The sequence below is a fragment of the Pseudophryne corroboree genome, chromosome 1, assembly GCF_028390025.1.
Source record: "Pseudophryne corroboree isolate aPseCor3 chromosome 1, aPseCor3.hap2, whole genome shotgun sequence".
Classification (NCBI taxonomy): domain Eukaryota; kingdom Metazoa; phylum Chordata; class Amphibia; order Anura; family Myobatrachidae; genus Pseudophryne; species Pseudophryne corroboree.
The window spans coordinates 767,346,464-767,359,316 of record NC_086444.1 but is presented as its reverse complement, the minus strand read 5'-3'; positions in this window follow the sequence as shown (position 1 = coordinate 767,359,316).

The window sequence follows — 12,853 nt, the reverse complement described above, 5'->3', positions numbered from 1 at the left end:
GTGATTGAGACACGTGGCATCAATAATGTCTTAGAAAAGTGCTGAGCATTCCTGGGTGGTGACTGGGAGGTGGCTAAATAGACTTACGAGATGGTCCAACTAATGGACATGTTATAAGAGTGTCCCTGGTGTTCTGTGCAGTTGTCCAGAGAGGGGGGGAAAGTAGGTACCAGGTACTTTTTACCTGGGTCCAGGCTCTACTGCTTCCCCCCCAACCCCCCACCGTTTCCTACTTTGTAGACAGCAGTACTTTGGGCAGAGAGAGAGAGAGAGAGAGAGAGGAGTGACTGGTGCTGCATCAGGTTCTCTCCGCAGCCCAGGACACACGCTGTTGTGTGCTGTGCTGGGGTGAGAACCAGCTGCACAAGCAGCCACTCATCTCTCTCCCTGTATTATGCGCAAAGGGGGGGTGAGCAATCGCAGCCGCCTGCTGCCGGCACCCATCAGTCCTCACGTCGGCACCCCCCTGTGCAGTATGCTGCCGCACAAAGGCTAATATTTTTGACATATTATAAGGAGATGGGTGGGCCAATAGAGGCCATGCTCAGCCAGAAAATCTGCAACCGCCATAGTTATGATAGTGCGACCAATGTTGTTGTGTAAAGACGCAGTATTACAGTGTCTACAGGCGCTCTATTATTTTCTCTTTTTTTTTTTTGCAGAAATTTTATTGAATTTCAAAAGGAAAAGGCTACAGAAATATAACAAAGGAGTGGGAGGGGAAAGCAGATCATAAAGACTTTCAGAGAATAACATTACAATATCATAGCTGGAGCAGTAGCTGAGAAATATGATAAAACTGCATAATCAAAATTCCAGGTCAGGTGCCCCGCAAACCGCCACTGCCCACTGTCAAGGTGAGCCAAGGCATTCAAAATGCCATAGGAATTTGCCTTATTTTCCTATGCCTAGGCCCGGCTCATCATGTGGGACAATTTGCCTCTCCGGTGGCATCCTCTTGTTCAGAGACACACTCCAAAATTACGTGAAGTCTTTTCGGAAAAAGATAAAATAGCTCACATAGAGATTTTGACAGATGTTCGTGGATTTTTTTTGCCATTACTCTGGGTCAAGAGTAGAGATGAGTGGGTTCGGTTCCTCGAGATCCGAACCCCCCCTGAACGTCACGTGGTTTACACGGGTCCGAGCCAGCCACGGATCTTCCCGCCTTGCTCGGTTAACACGAACGCCCCTGAACGTCATCATCCCGCTGTTGTATTCTCGCAAGATTCGTATTTCATATAAAGAGCCGCGCGTCGCCGACATTTTCACTCGTGCATTGGCGATGATAGCGAGAGGACGTGGCTGCGTTCTCTCAGTTTCTGTGTTCAGTGTGCTGCAAATATCTGTGCTCAGTGTGCTGCAAATATCTGTGCTCATTGTGCTGCAAATATCTACGTTCTCTGCCTGAAAACGCTCCATATCTGTGCTGCATTGTAGTTGTGCGCAGTATATAGTAGGAGGACAGTGCAGAATTTTGCTGACCACCAGTATATATATAGCAGTACGGAACAGTAGTCCATTGCTCTACCTCTGTGTCGTCAAGTATACTATCCATATCTGTGCTGCATTGTAGTTGTGCGCAGTATATAGTAGGAGGACAGTGCAGAATTTTGCTGACCACCAGTATATATATAGCAGTACGGTACAGTAGTCCATTGCTCTACCTCTGTGTCATCAAGTATACTATCCATATCTGTGCTGCATTGTTGTTGTGCGCAGTATATAGTAGGAGGACAGTGCAGAATTTTGCTGAATACCAGTATATATATATATATATATATAGCAATGGGGGGAATAAGGGTACCGGCGACTTGTGTTGTTTAAAATGCAATAGTTAAAAATAGATTTTAAAGACAAAAAATATGTAATAATACAAACGAGCTTTAATATCACATAAAAGCGAATTACAACATAAAACGTATGTTGTGACGAAACGCGTTGGACTCCCTGTGGTGACTCCCTTGCCTATTTTTAAAGAGTTAAGTCAGTACTTCCTTACCTTTTTAAAAAAGACCTTTTATGTTTATGTTTTTATGCTTTTATTAATATTCTGAAGTACGTTTTATGTTGTAATTCACTTTTATGTGATATTAAAGCTCGTTTGTATTATTACATATTTTTTGGCTTTAAAATCTATTTTTAACTATTGCATTTTAAACAACACAAGTCGCCGGTACCCTTATTCCCCCCATTTCTATACATTTCCCAGCAGTACTGTACCAGGACTGCATCCTTAAGGGTTGGCAGACACCTTCTAGCGAGGTTACGTGTGTTTTATCAGCAATTTTGTTTTATATATTTTATATATTTTACTGAGAACCCACCTCACAAGTGGCGCTGTGTCATTCCATTTTTTTCGCAATATATATATAGCAGTACGGTACAGTAGGCCATTGCTATTGATATATTACTGGCATATAATTCCACACATTAAAAGATGGAGAACAAAAATGTGGATGGTAAAATAGGGAAAGATCAAGATCCACTCGTGCTGAAGCTGCTGCCACTAGTCATGGTCGAGACAATGAAATGCCATCAACGTCGTCTGCCAAGGCCGATGCCCAATGTCATAGTAGAGAGCATGTAAAATCCAAAAAACAAAAGTTCAGTAAAATGACCCAAAAATCTAAATTAAAAGCGTCTGAGGAGAAGCGTAAACTTGCCAATATGCCATTTACGACACAGAGTGGCAAGGAACGGCTGAGGCCCTTGCCTATGTTCATGGCTAGTGGTTCAGCTTCACATGAGGATGGAAGCACTCATCCTCCCGCTAGAAAAATTAAGACTTAAGCTGCCAAAAGCACAGCAAAGAACTATGCGTTCTTCTAAATCACAAATCCCCAAGGAGAGTCCAATTGTGTCGGTTGCGATGCCTGACCTTCCCAACACTGGACGGAGAGAAGTGGCGCCTTCCACCATTTGCACGCCCCCTGCAAGTGCTGGAAGGAGCACCCGCAGTCCAGTTCCTGATAGTCAAATTGAAGATGTCACTGTTGAAGTACACCAGGATGAGGATAGGGGTGTTGCTGGCGCTGAGGAGGAAATTGACAAGGAGGATTCTGATGGTGAGGTGGTTTGTTTAAGTCAGGCACCCGGGGAGACACCTGTTGTCCGTGGGATGAATATGGCCATTGACATGCCTGGTCAAATTACAAAAAAAATCACCTCTTTGGTGTGGAATTATTTTAACAGAAATGCGGACAACAGGTGTCAAGCCGTGTGTTGTCTTTGTCAAGCTGTAATAAGTAGGGGTAAGGACGTTAACCACCTAGGAACATCCTCCCTTATACGTCACCTGGAGCGCATTCATCAGAAGTCATTGACAAGTTCAAAAACTTTGGGTGACAGCGGAAGCAGTCCACTAACAACTAAATCCCTTCCTCTTGTAACCAAGCTCCTGCAAACCACACCACCAACTCCCTCAGTGTCAATTTCCTCCTTAGACAGGAAAGCCAATAGTCCTGCAGGCCATGTCACTGGCAAGTCTGACGAGTCCTCTCCTGCCTGGGATTCCTCCGATGCATCCTTGAGTGTAATGTCTACTGCTGCTGGCGCTGCTGTTGTTGCTGCTAGGAGTCAATCGCCATCCCAGAGGGGAAGTCGGAAGACCACTTGTACTACTTCCAGTAAGCAATTGACTGTCCAACAGTCCTTTGTGAGGAAGATGAAATATCACAGCAGTCATCCTGCTGCAAAGCGGATAACTCAGGTCTTGGCAGCTGCGGTGGTGTTAAACGTGTGTCCGGTATCCACCGTTAATTCACAGGGAATTAGAGAATTTCTTGAGGTACTGTGTCCCCGGTACCAAATACCATCTAGGTTCCATTTCTCTAGGCAGGCGATACCGAGAATGTACACAGACGTCAGAAAAAGAGTCACCAGTGTCCTAAAAAATGCAGTTGTACCCAATGTCCACTTAACCACGGACATGTGGACAAGTGGAGCAGGGTAGACTCAGGACTATATGACTGTGACAGCCCACTGGGTAGATGTATTGCCTCCCGCAGCAAGAACAGCAGCGGCGGCACCAGTAGCAGAATCTCGCAAACGCCAACTCGTTCCTAGGCAGGCTACGCTTTGTATCACCGCTTTCCAGAAGAGGCACACAGCTGACAACCTCTTACGGAAACTGAGGAACATCATCGCAGAATGTCTTACCCCAATTGGACTCTCCTGGGGATTTGTAACATCGGACAACGCCACCAATATTGTGCGTGCATTACATGTGGGCAATTTCCAGCACGTCCCATGTTTTGCACATACATTGAATTTGGTGGTGCAGAATTTTTAAAAAAACAACAGGGGCGTGCAAGAGATGCTGTCGGTGGCCAGAAGAATTGCGGGCCACCTCGGCATTCAGCCAATGCGTGCCGAAGACTGGAGCACCAGCAAACACTCCTGAACCTGCCCCGCCATCAGCTGAAGCAAGAGGTGGTAACGAGGTGGAATTCAACCCTCTATATGCTTCAGAGGATGGAGGAGCAGCAAAAGGCCATTCAAGCCTATACATCTACCTACGATATAGGCAAAGGAGGGGGAATGCACCTGACTCAAGCACAGTGGAGAATGATTTCAACGTTGTGCAAGGTTCAGCAACCCTTTGAACTTGCCACACGTGAAGTCAGTTCAGACACTGCCAGCCTGAGTCAGGTCATTCCCCTCATCAGGCTTTTGCAGAAGAAGCTGGAGAGATTGAAGGAGGAGCTAAAATGGAGCGATTCCGCTAGGCATGTGCAGAGCCGGCCCTAACCAATATGATGCCCTAGGCAAGATTTTGGCTGGTGCCCCCTAGCACCACCCTGGTTCTGCCTCTCACCTTGCACCTCTTTCCCAGCACCATCACCCCTCACCCATAGCAGTCCTTGTACCCCCTATATTTTAAATAGGAACAGTTCGCACATTTGACGCACAGCCCAAAAAGGGGCATCTTCTTGCTGGTAAGGGGCATGGCCACACAATAGTACCCCCAATTCCAATTACGCCACACAGTACTACAACTTTATTCACATTTTATCTTGCGATAGTGTCCGTAATTCATATTACATCCCACAGTAGTATCACTTTACCTTATAAACGTTACTCCTCACAGTAGAGCCCCTTATTCACATTACATCACACTGAATTGCTCCTTATTCACTTTACACCACACCTTATTGCTCTTTATTCACATTAGACGAAACAGTAGTGCCCTTTCTATATGCAACGCCACATAGTAGAGCACCTTATACACATAATGCCACACATTAGTAATGCATTTATAAACAATTCCACACAGTAATGCCCCTTTACACATATGAGACACATTAATGTCCTTATAAACATAATGCGCCTTACACATTATGACAACCTTTATTAATGCCCTTTTACACATAATGTCCCTTACACATATGGCGCACATTATTAATGCCCTTATACACATAATGACACACATAGTGCCCCCTACACATTTGCTGCACATTATTAGTGCCCCTATACACATAATGACACACATATAGTAGTACTCTGTTACACATATGCCGCACATTATTACTGCCCTTATACACATGACACACATAGTGCCCCTTACACATATGTTGCACATTATTAATGCATTTTTACATGACACACATAATGCTCTTTACACATATTCCGAACACTACTGCACAACCAACCCACTCACATGCACACAGCACTCACACTGCCACTAACACTGTGACCTCTGCCTCTGCTTGGATACAGATGTGTCCTCACAAATCTTGCATCAATGCTAACGTCGGGCACCTTTCTTTATTATGAAAATGCATCTTATTTGCATTGCTATGTGTCTAGGATGCACAATCAGCTTCTGCTGATTAAACTGATATGCAGCATGCCTATATACTGTGTGAGACGGTGGCTGTATCTGCATATGAAATGCTACATACAGGATATAGGCATGCCGCATATAATTTTAATCAGCAGAAGCTGCTGATGCCCCTAGGCATATCAAATGCCCTAGGCAATTGCCTAGTTTGCCTATGCCTATGGCCAGCTCTGTTTATATGCCCTGTGCTTGTCCTATATTGTCTTGAACTGTAAGTCAGTTTTCTTGTTTTGCTTATTTATGTTCTCTGTAATTGGGCGCTGTGGATCCCTTGAGGTGCTATATAACTAAAGAATAATAATAATAATAATAATAATAATAATAATAATAAAATGTTGAAGGTGTGGATTTCTATTTTTTACAAATAATCTGAATGGAATCTGCAATCTTAGCATCAGATCTGCGTCTGACCATTGACTTTGAATAGACCTGGGGACAGCAGAGTGCAAAGCATACTTGCCTACTCTCCCGGAATGGCCGGGAGCCTCCCAAAAATCGCGTGGCCCTCCCGGCCTCCCAGAAGAATAGACAAGTCTACCGAATTAAAACAGCAACTCCCTGGACCCGGCCATCCACTTAGTGAGTGAAGTTGGTGGTCTGGGCAGTCAATGATGCGATTCTCTATGAATTGCATAATCGCAACCATGCCACCTGCAGTGTAATGCTACTAATTTCAGCATTATAGGGCAGGGGTCATGGCTACAAAAACGTGATCACAACCTCCACGTCCCTGTGCAGCCTTATTTACATAGCACCACCCTCACCCAGCCCCCTGTGATGCACCATGCACCCGCCTCACTCCTCCTCTCTCCCAGGAAGAGCAGCCAGAAACTAGGCAACTATGGTGCAAAGAACGAGGGAATTGTGGTGTGGAGGGTAGACAAGTGGAGAAACCGTAGGAGGAGAGGGAGTTGTAGAGAAACGGGGAGGATTGGAGGGCGGTATTCAGATTCAGCGGCTCTGTGAAAATATGCTAATGAGGCAGCCTCAGTGATTTATACAGAGATGCCCACTGATGGTGTCTCTTATCCACTGCTTGCATACACCCCTATACTTGCTCAGATGTCCATTGCAACTAAACCATAGGAGCCTTTATAATCATGTACAGCGATGCAGTCAAAGGCTGAGACATGGCTCTGAATTTGTTGCAACTAGCATGCACTTTAGGCACCACCCCCTGTTACCTCCCACTAGTGGCCACTGCATGTCAATCAGTCTTCATACAAATTTGCATTGAGACCTCTATCGCAAAACTATTGGGTCACATGCGCACTGCGACTTAAACGCATGTGCAGTACAACAAACACAATTCAAATACGCAAACAGTTTGCATCCACCTCTGAATCAGGCGCTTTCATATATTTAATATCACCCTGGGCAGAGGTGCTGGAGCCGGTTATGCTTAGAGAGGGGGAGCCTATGCTTTATTTCTTTAATTAATCAGCAAACAACGCTTAAATGCTAGTGAATGTGGCTTCATAGCCCTCTGCACATTGGCAGACGGTTGCTGATTCAGCATGAAACCCGCAACCTATTACATTCAGCAAGATTATGCTCCAGTTGGTGAAAACTGTTCTCTTTCTCCCTTTCAGTTGATTATATAATAGGATTTCCCTTCTTTCCCTAGTTTAATTTTTTCTGTGCAGCATTCTAGGCCTTGACAGCAATATTGTTGACCCAGATATTATTTCCTTCTAGCTATGTAGATGCTTACTTGATAATTGTATTATTCATTGCCTAAAGTGTTGCCATTTTTGTTTATGTTCTGGTAATAATGAGTGACAGTGTGGCTTCTCTGCTTTATTATCCCTTGCTAATTATATGCATATCAATCTTCTTTGTGAACGCTGCATTAGAGTGTAAGGCAGTGACCTATAAAGCAATGGCTTGGTGTATTGATGCAAATATGTAATAAACAGCAAATATTTGCACATATCTTGTTAGGCTATCAAAATATAGGGGGTAATTCCAAGTTGATCGCAGCAGGAAATTTTTTAGCAGTTGGGCAAAACCATGTGCACTGCAGGGAGGGCAGATATAACATGTGCAGAGAGAGTTAGATTTGGGTGGGTTATTTTATTTCTGTGCAGGGTAAATACTGGCAGCTTTATTTTTACACTGCAATTTAGATTGCAGATTGAACTCACCACACCCAAATCTAACTCTCTCTGCACATGTTATATCTGCTCCCCCTGCAGTGCACATGGTTTTGCCCAACTGCTAAAAAATTTCCTGCTGCGATCAACTTGGAATTACCCCCATACTGTAAAGTTCTACTGTCACCTCTTCATACTGTTCCATATCCGGATAAAGTATTTCATATTATGGGGCTGAGTCTGAGTGTGGGAAAAAAGCAAGAAAGCTCAAGTACAGTATCTGCACATTGGTAAAACCATGTAGGTGGGACATACATATGTAACGTGCAGAAAGATTTGGATATGGGAGAGGCGTGTCCAAGCTCAAATCTAAATTGCAGTGTAGGAATAGAGCATACTTGCTGACATTCCGTCCGCCCCCTCTGGGAGGAAGCAACCAGCTAGGTATGGCGGGGATGTGTGGTGTACTGGGGGCATGGCAGAGGTGGATGATGCTGGGTAGGGGCGGATCCGGGGTGTTTACAAAATTGCATCATCATGGACCCGCCCCCGCTTTATAATGCTGAAATTACAGGCATTATGAGGCAAGGGGCGGGGCCACAATGACACGATGGGGTGTAGACAGGTGGCAGCTGGCCGGGGGACTTGCCCACTCCTATGAGTTATGTTAGCGTTAGATGCAATCCCATTTTTAGATAAAATATGAATTTTTGGCCATATTCAGATTTTTATGTACTACTAAATTGACCCCCTCCTTGTGCTTGAAGAAAACAGGGGAGAAAAATAACCAAATGCAGTAAAAGCATTTTCACATTACTGCAAGATAATTAGCAGTGGAAGCTGCTGCAGTTAGCCTGTGGGAAGATGTATCTCTTGTGGGTGATCGACACCTATGGCAAAAAACTGTGATGATGATGATGATGGTCAGAGACCATGGCTGTGATGGAAAAAAATATAGATCATACTGTACATATTTTACAGCATTTTCTATATCTACAACACTGTAAACATCAGTTGGAAAGCTGCTTACATTTGTATAAGGGCACCAAGTTTGTTTATCTTACAAATTAGATTCCACGGCTGACCTGTTAGGTACACCTCCCAATCCATCTTCTTACCAAGTTATTTGTGGCATTCAGCTACAGTAATTCAAGGCTTTGAAAATTCTAAACTATTAACACTTTAACAAATATTGTTGGATCATTTATTCATGGTTGTCGCAGCCACTAATGATAAATTATTCTAATGCCACAGGAGGCGTCTGAAATTATTTTTAAACACCTCCTGCTGGCATAGCAAATCCGAATGTTGTGCCTGAAGTAGAGATGTGCGGTGGGCACTTTTCGTGTTTTGGATCTGGATCCCCGCTCGTGTTTTGGATCTGGACAGGTTTTGCCAAAACCACCCTTTATGGTATTATATTAACCTCAATAATGTTGAAGTCGGAAAATATTACGGTACACACATCACGTGCAAACACCACACAGATGGCCTCAGTGCGCGTGCTTGTTCTGCCGTGCGTACACATACACGCAAGCTATGTATAACCCCTTACGCAGTCTTGCGTGTTAGCACGTGGTATGAGTAAATACGGTAACATACGCATTCGCACGGAAAAGCCATCAAAAGCCATATTCAATATTTTACCCATATAATACATAAATCACACACTCTCTGTACATCCTTCTAATAGCAAGTTACTCGTCACACATAAATTATCCTCCTAGAAAATCAAGCACAATGTACCAGACTGACTTGTTTACGCAAAGCTTTGTAATCCTATGAAGAAGGAAAATAACTTTGGTTACCCCCATTGTTCTAGAGTTGTCCAGTATCTGTCGAAGACAGTAAATACTGGACTGTCATTGTCTTACTTGAAGCTAGGACAAACAAGAAGCCAATATCCAGAAAGCTTGTTTAACTGGAAAGAACTCGATTAGCAACAGCTGACAAACTACATACCAGACATTTAGATATCTGAGGTAATAACATTCATAGTCTAAACTCTTGGAAATATATATATATATACTTCCTAACAAATTGTAATAGCAGGAATATATGTGAGTGTATGTATATGTGTATGTATGTGTATGTGTAAATGTATATATATATGTATATATATATGTATGGATATATGTATATCTTGAGGATGGAAATGGATAATCATATCATGTGTGGGATCATATTGTTCAGGGTCACATAAGCAGTAATCTGGTGGGTATGAGAATATTGTCACATATTGCAACAATAAGTTATTAATAATACCAGATTTATGAATGATTAATGTGATGGGTTTAACTGGTCATGGGGCGGGAACTCAGATGCAAACAACAAAAATCACATCTCAAGACTTAGTCATCGCCCACCGCTTGAGCTGACCAATGATCCCCAGTGCACAGGATATGTCCCACCCCCGAACCAATGGAAGAAGAGCATACAGTGTCTATTGTATCATGAACTGAACAAATGTATAAAAATCCAAGCTGCCTGGCCGGCCACACATTCTCTGAAAGTAATTTATTTTGATTGACCGAGGACCGGGACCGGGTGGCGCGTGCGAACAAACGTATGTATCATTGATTGTAGCCTGTATCTCTTATTGTGATTGTATTATTATTGTAACCCCCTGTTAGTAAATAACTGTTGGTGGGTCGGACCCCAACATATTTAAATACAATTGGCGTCGTGTTCCTTTCCTGCTAGGGGTTATAAAGTGTATTCTGCCTCACGTGTAGCTACTCCGTGCTTACAGCGTGACGGCATGCTTACGCAACGTGTACGTATCTGTTAGGGGTTACACACACACGCTTAGCGGTCGCAGCGGCCTGCACAAATATGAGTCAAAGGTAATGCTTTTTCTGTCCTGTAAGATAATCAGCTTTATCAACAACATTCATTTCCACTCATTTCCAGTCTATTCTGAACACCTCACACCTCACAATATTGGCCCTCACTCCGAGTTGATCGCTCGCTGCCGATTTTCGCAGCGCAGCGATCAGGTTAAAAAACTGCAAAACTGTGCATGTGTACGGGCTACAGTGCGCACGTGCGATGTACTGTCACACAAAACTATGCTGTTTTACACAAGGTCTAGTGACTCTTTTTCGTCGCTCTGTTGATCGGAGAATGATTGACAGGAAGGGGGTGTTTCTGGGTGGTAACTGACCATTTTCCGGGAGTGTGCTAAAAAACGCAGGCGTGTCTGATGAAAACGCAGGCGTGCCTGGGGAAACAGGAGAGTGGCTGGCCGAACGCAGGGCGTTTTTGTGACGTCAAAGCAGGAACTAAACAGACTGAAGTGATCGCAAGGAAGGAGTAGGTCTGCAGCCTCTCTGAAACTGCTTGAAAAAATGTCAGCACTTTTCTGCTAACCTTTCGTTCGCACTTCTGCTAAGCTTATATACACTCCCAGAGGGCGGCGGCTTAGCGTTTGCACTGCTGCTAAAAGTTGCACCGAGATAGCTTTATTACTAAGCTAAGCGACACAAGTGTGCGGCACAAACACCAGGCCCATCTAGGAGTAGCACTGCAGTGGCAGACAGGATGGCACTTATAAAAAAAAACTAGTCTTCAAACAGCACGTCATGAAAAGAAGTAAAAGTGTTGCAATTAAGCTAAGCAACACAAGTGTGCAGCACAAACACCTGGCCCAACTAGGAGTAGCACTGCAGTCCCACTGCACTAATGGCGGATACCGGACGCACGTCTAACACCAACATAGCTGTTAAGGCCTCAGTTATCCACATTGCAACAGGATGACTGCTGTCATATTTCATCTTCCTCGAAAAGGACTGTTGGACAGTCAATTGCTTAGCTGAAGTAGTACAAGTGGTCTTCCAACTTCCCCTCTGGGATGACGATCGACTCCCAGCAGCAACAACAGCAGCGGCAGCAGCAGTAGTAGGAGGAAGTGGTTCTTGATCATTCCCGATTTTATCCTCCAAATTTTTGTTCTCCATTATTTTTCTGGAGTTATATAAGAAAATGCAGCACAGGAGAGCATACCTCTACACCACACCCATCAAACCCTGTAAAAATTATTTAGATTAAATATTAATAATCCCTTTATTTGGAATAAATAATATACAGCACAGGGCAGCACAACTGAACTTATATGGCAGCACCATTGGACTGGACTTATACGGCAGTATCACTGGACTTATACGGCAGTATCACTGGACTGGATTTATATGGCAGTACCACTGGACTGGATTTATACGGCAGTATCACTGGATTTATATGGCAGTACCATTGGACATATATGGCAGTATCACCGGACTTATACGGCAGCATCACTGTACTTATACGGCAGTACCACTGGACATATACGGCAGTATCACTGGATTTATACGGCAGTATCACTGGATTTATATGGCAGTACTACTGGACTGGATTTATACGGCAGTACCACTGGACTTATACGGCAGTACCACTGGAATTATACGGCAGTACCACTGGACATATACGGCAGTATCACTAGACTTATACGGCAGTACCACTGGACATATACGGCAGTACCACTGGACCTATACGGCAGTATCACTGGACATATACGGCAGTACCAATGGACTGGATTTATACGGCAGTACCACTGTATTGTATTTATTCGGCAGTACCACTGGACTGGATTTATACGGCAGTACCACTGTACTGGATTTAATACGGCAGTACCACTGGATTTATACGGCAGTACCACTGGACTGGATTTATACGGCAGTATCACTGGACTTATACGGCAGTACCACTGGACATATACGGCAGTATCACTGGACTTATACAGCAGTATCACTGGACTTATACAGCAGTACCACTGGACATATACGGCAGTATCACTGGACATATACGGCAGTATCACTGGACTGGATTTATACGACAGTATCACTGGACTTATACGGCAGTACCACTGGACATA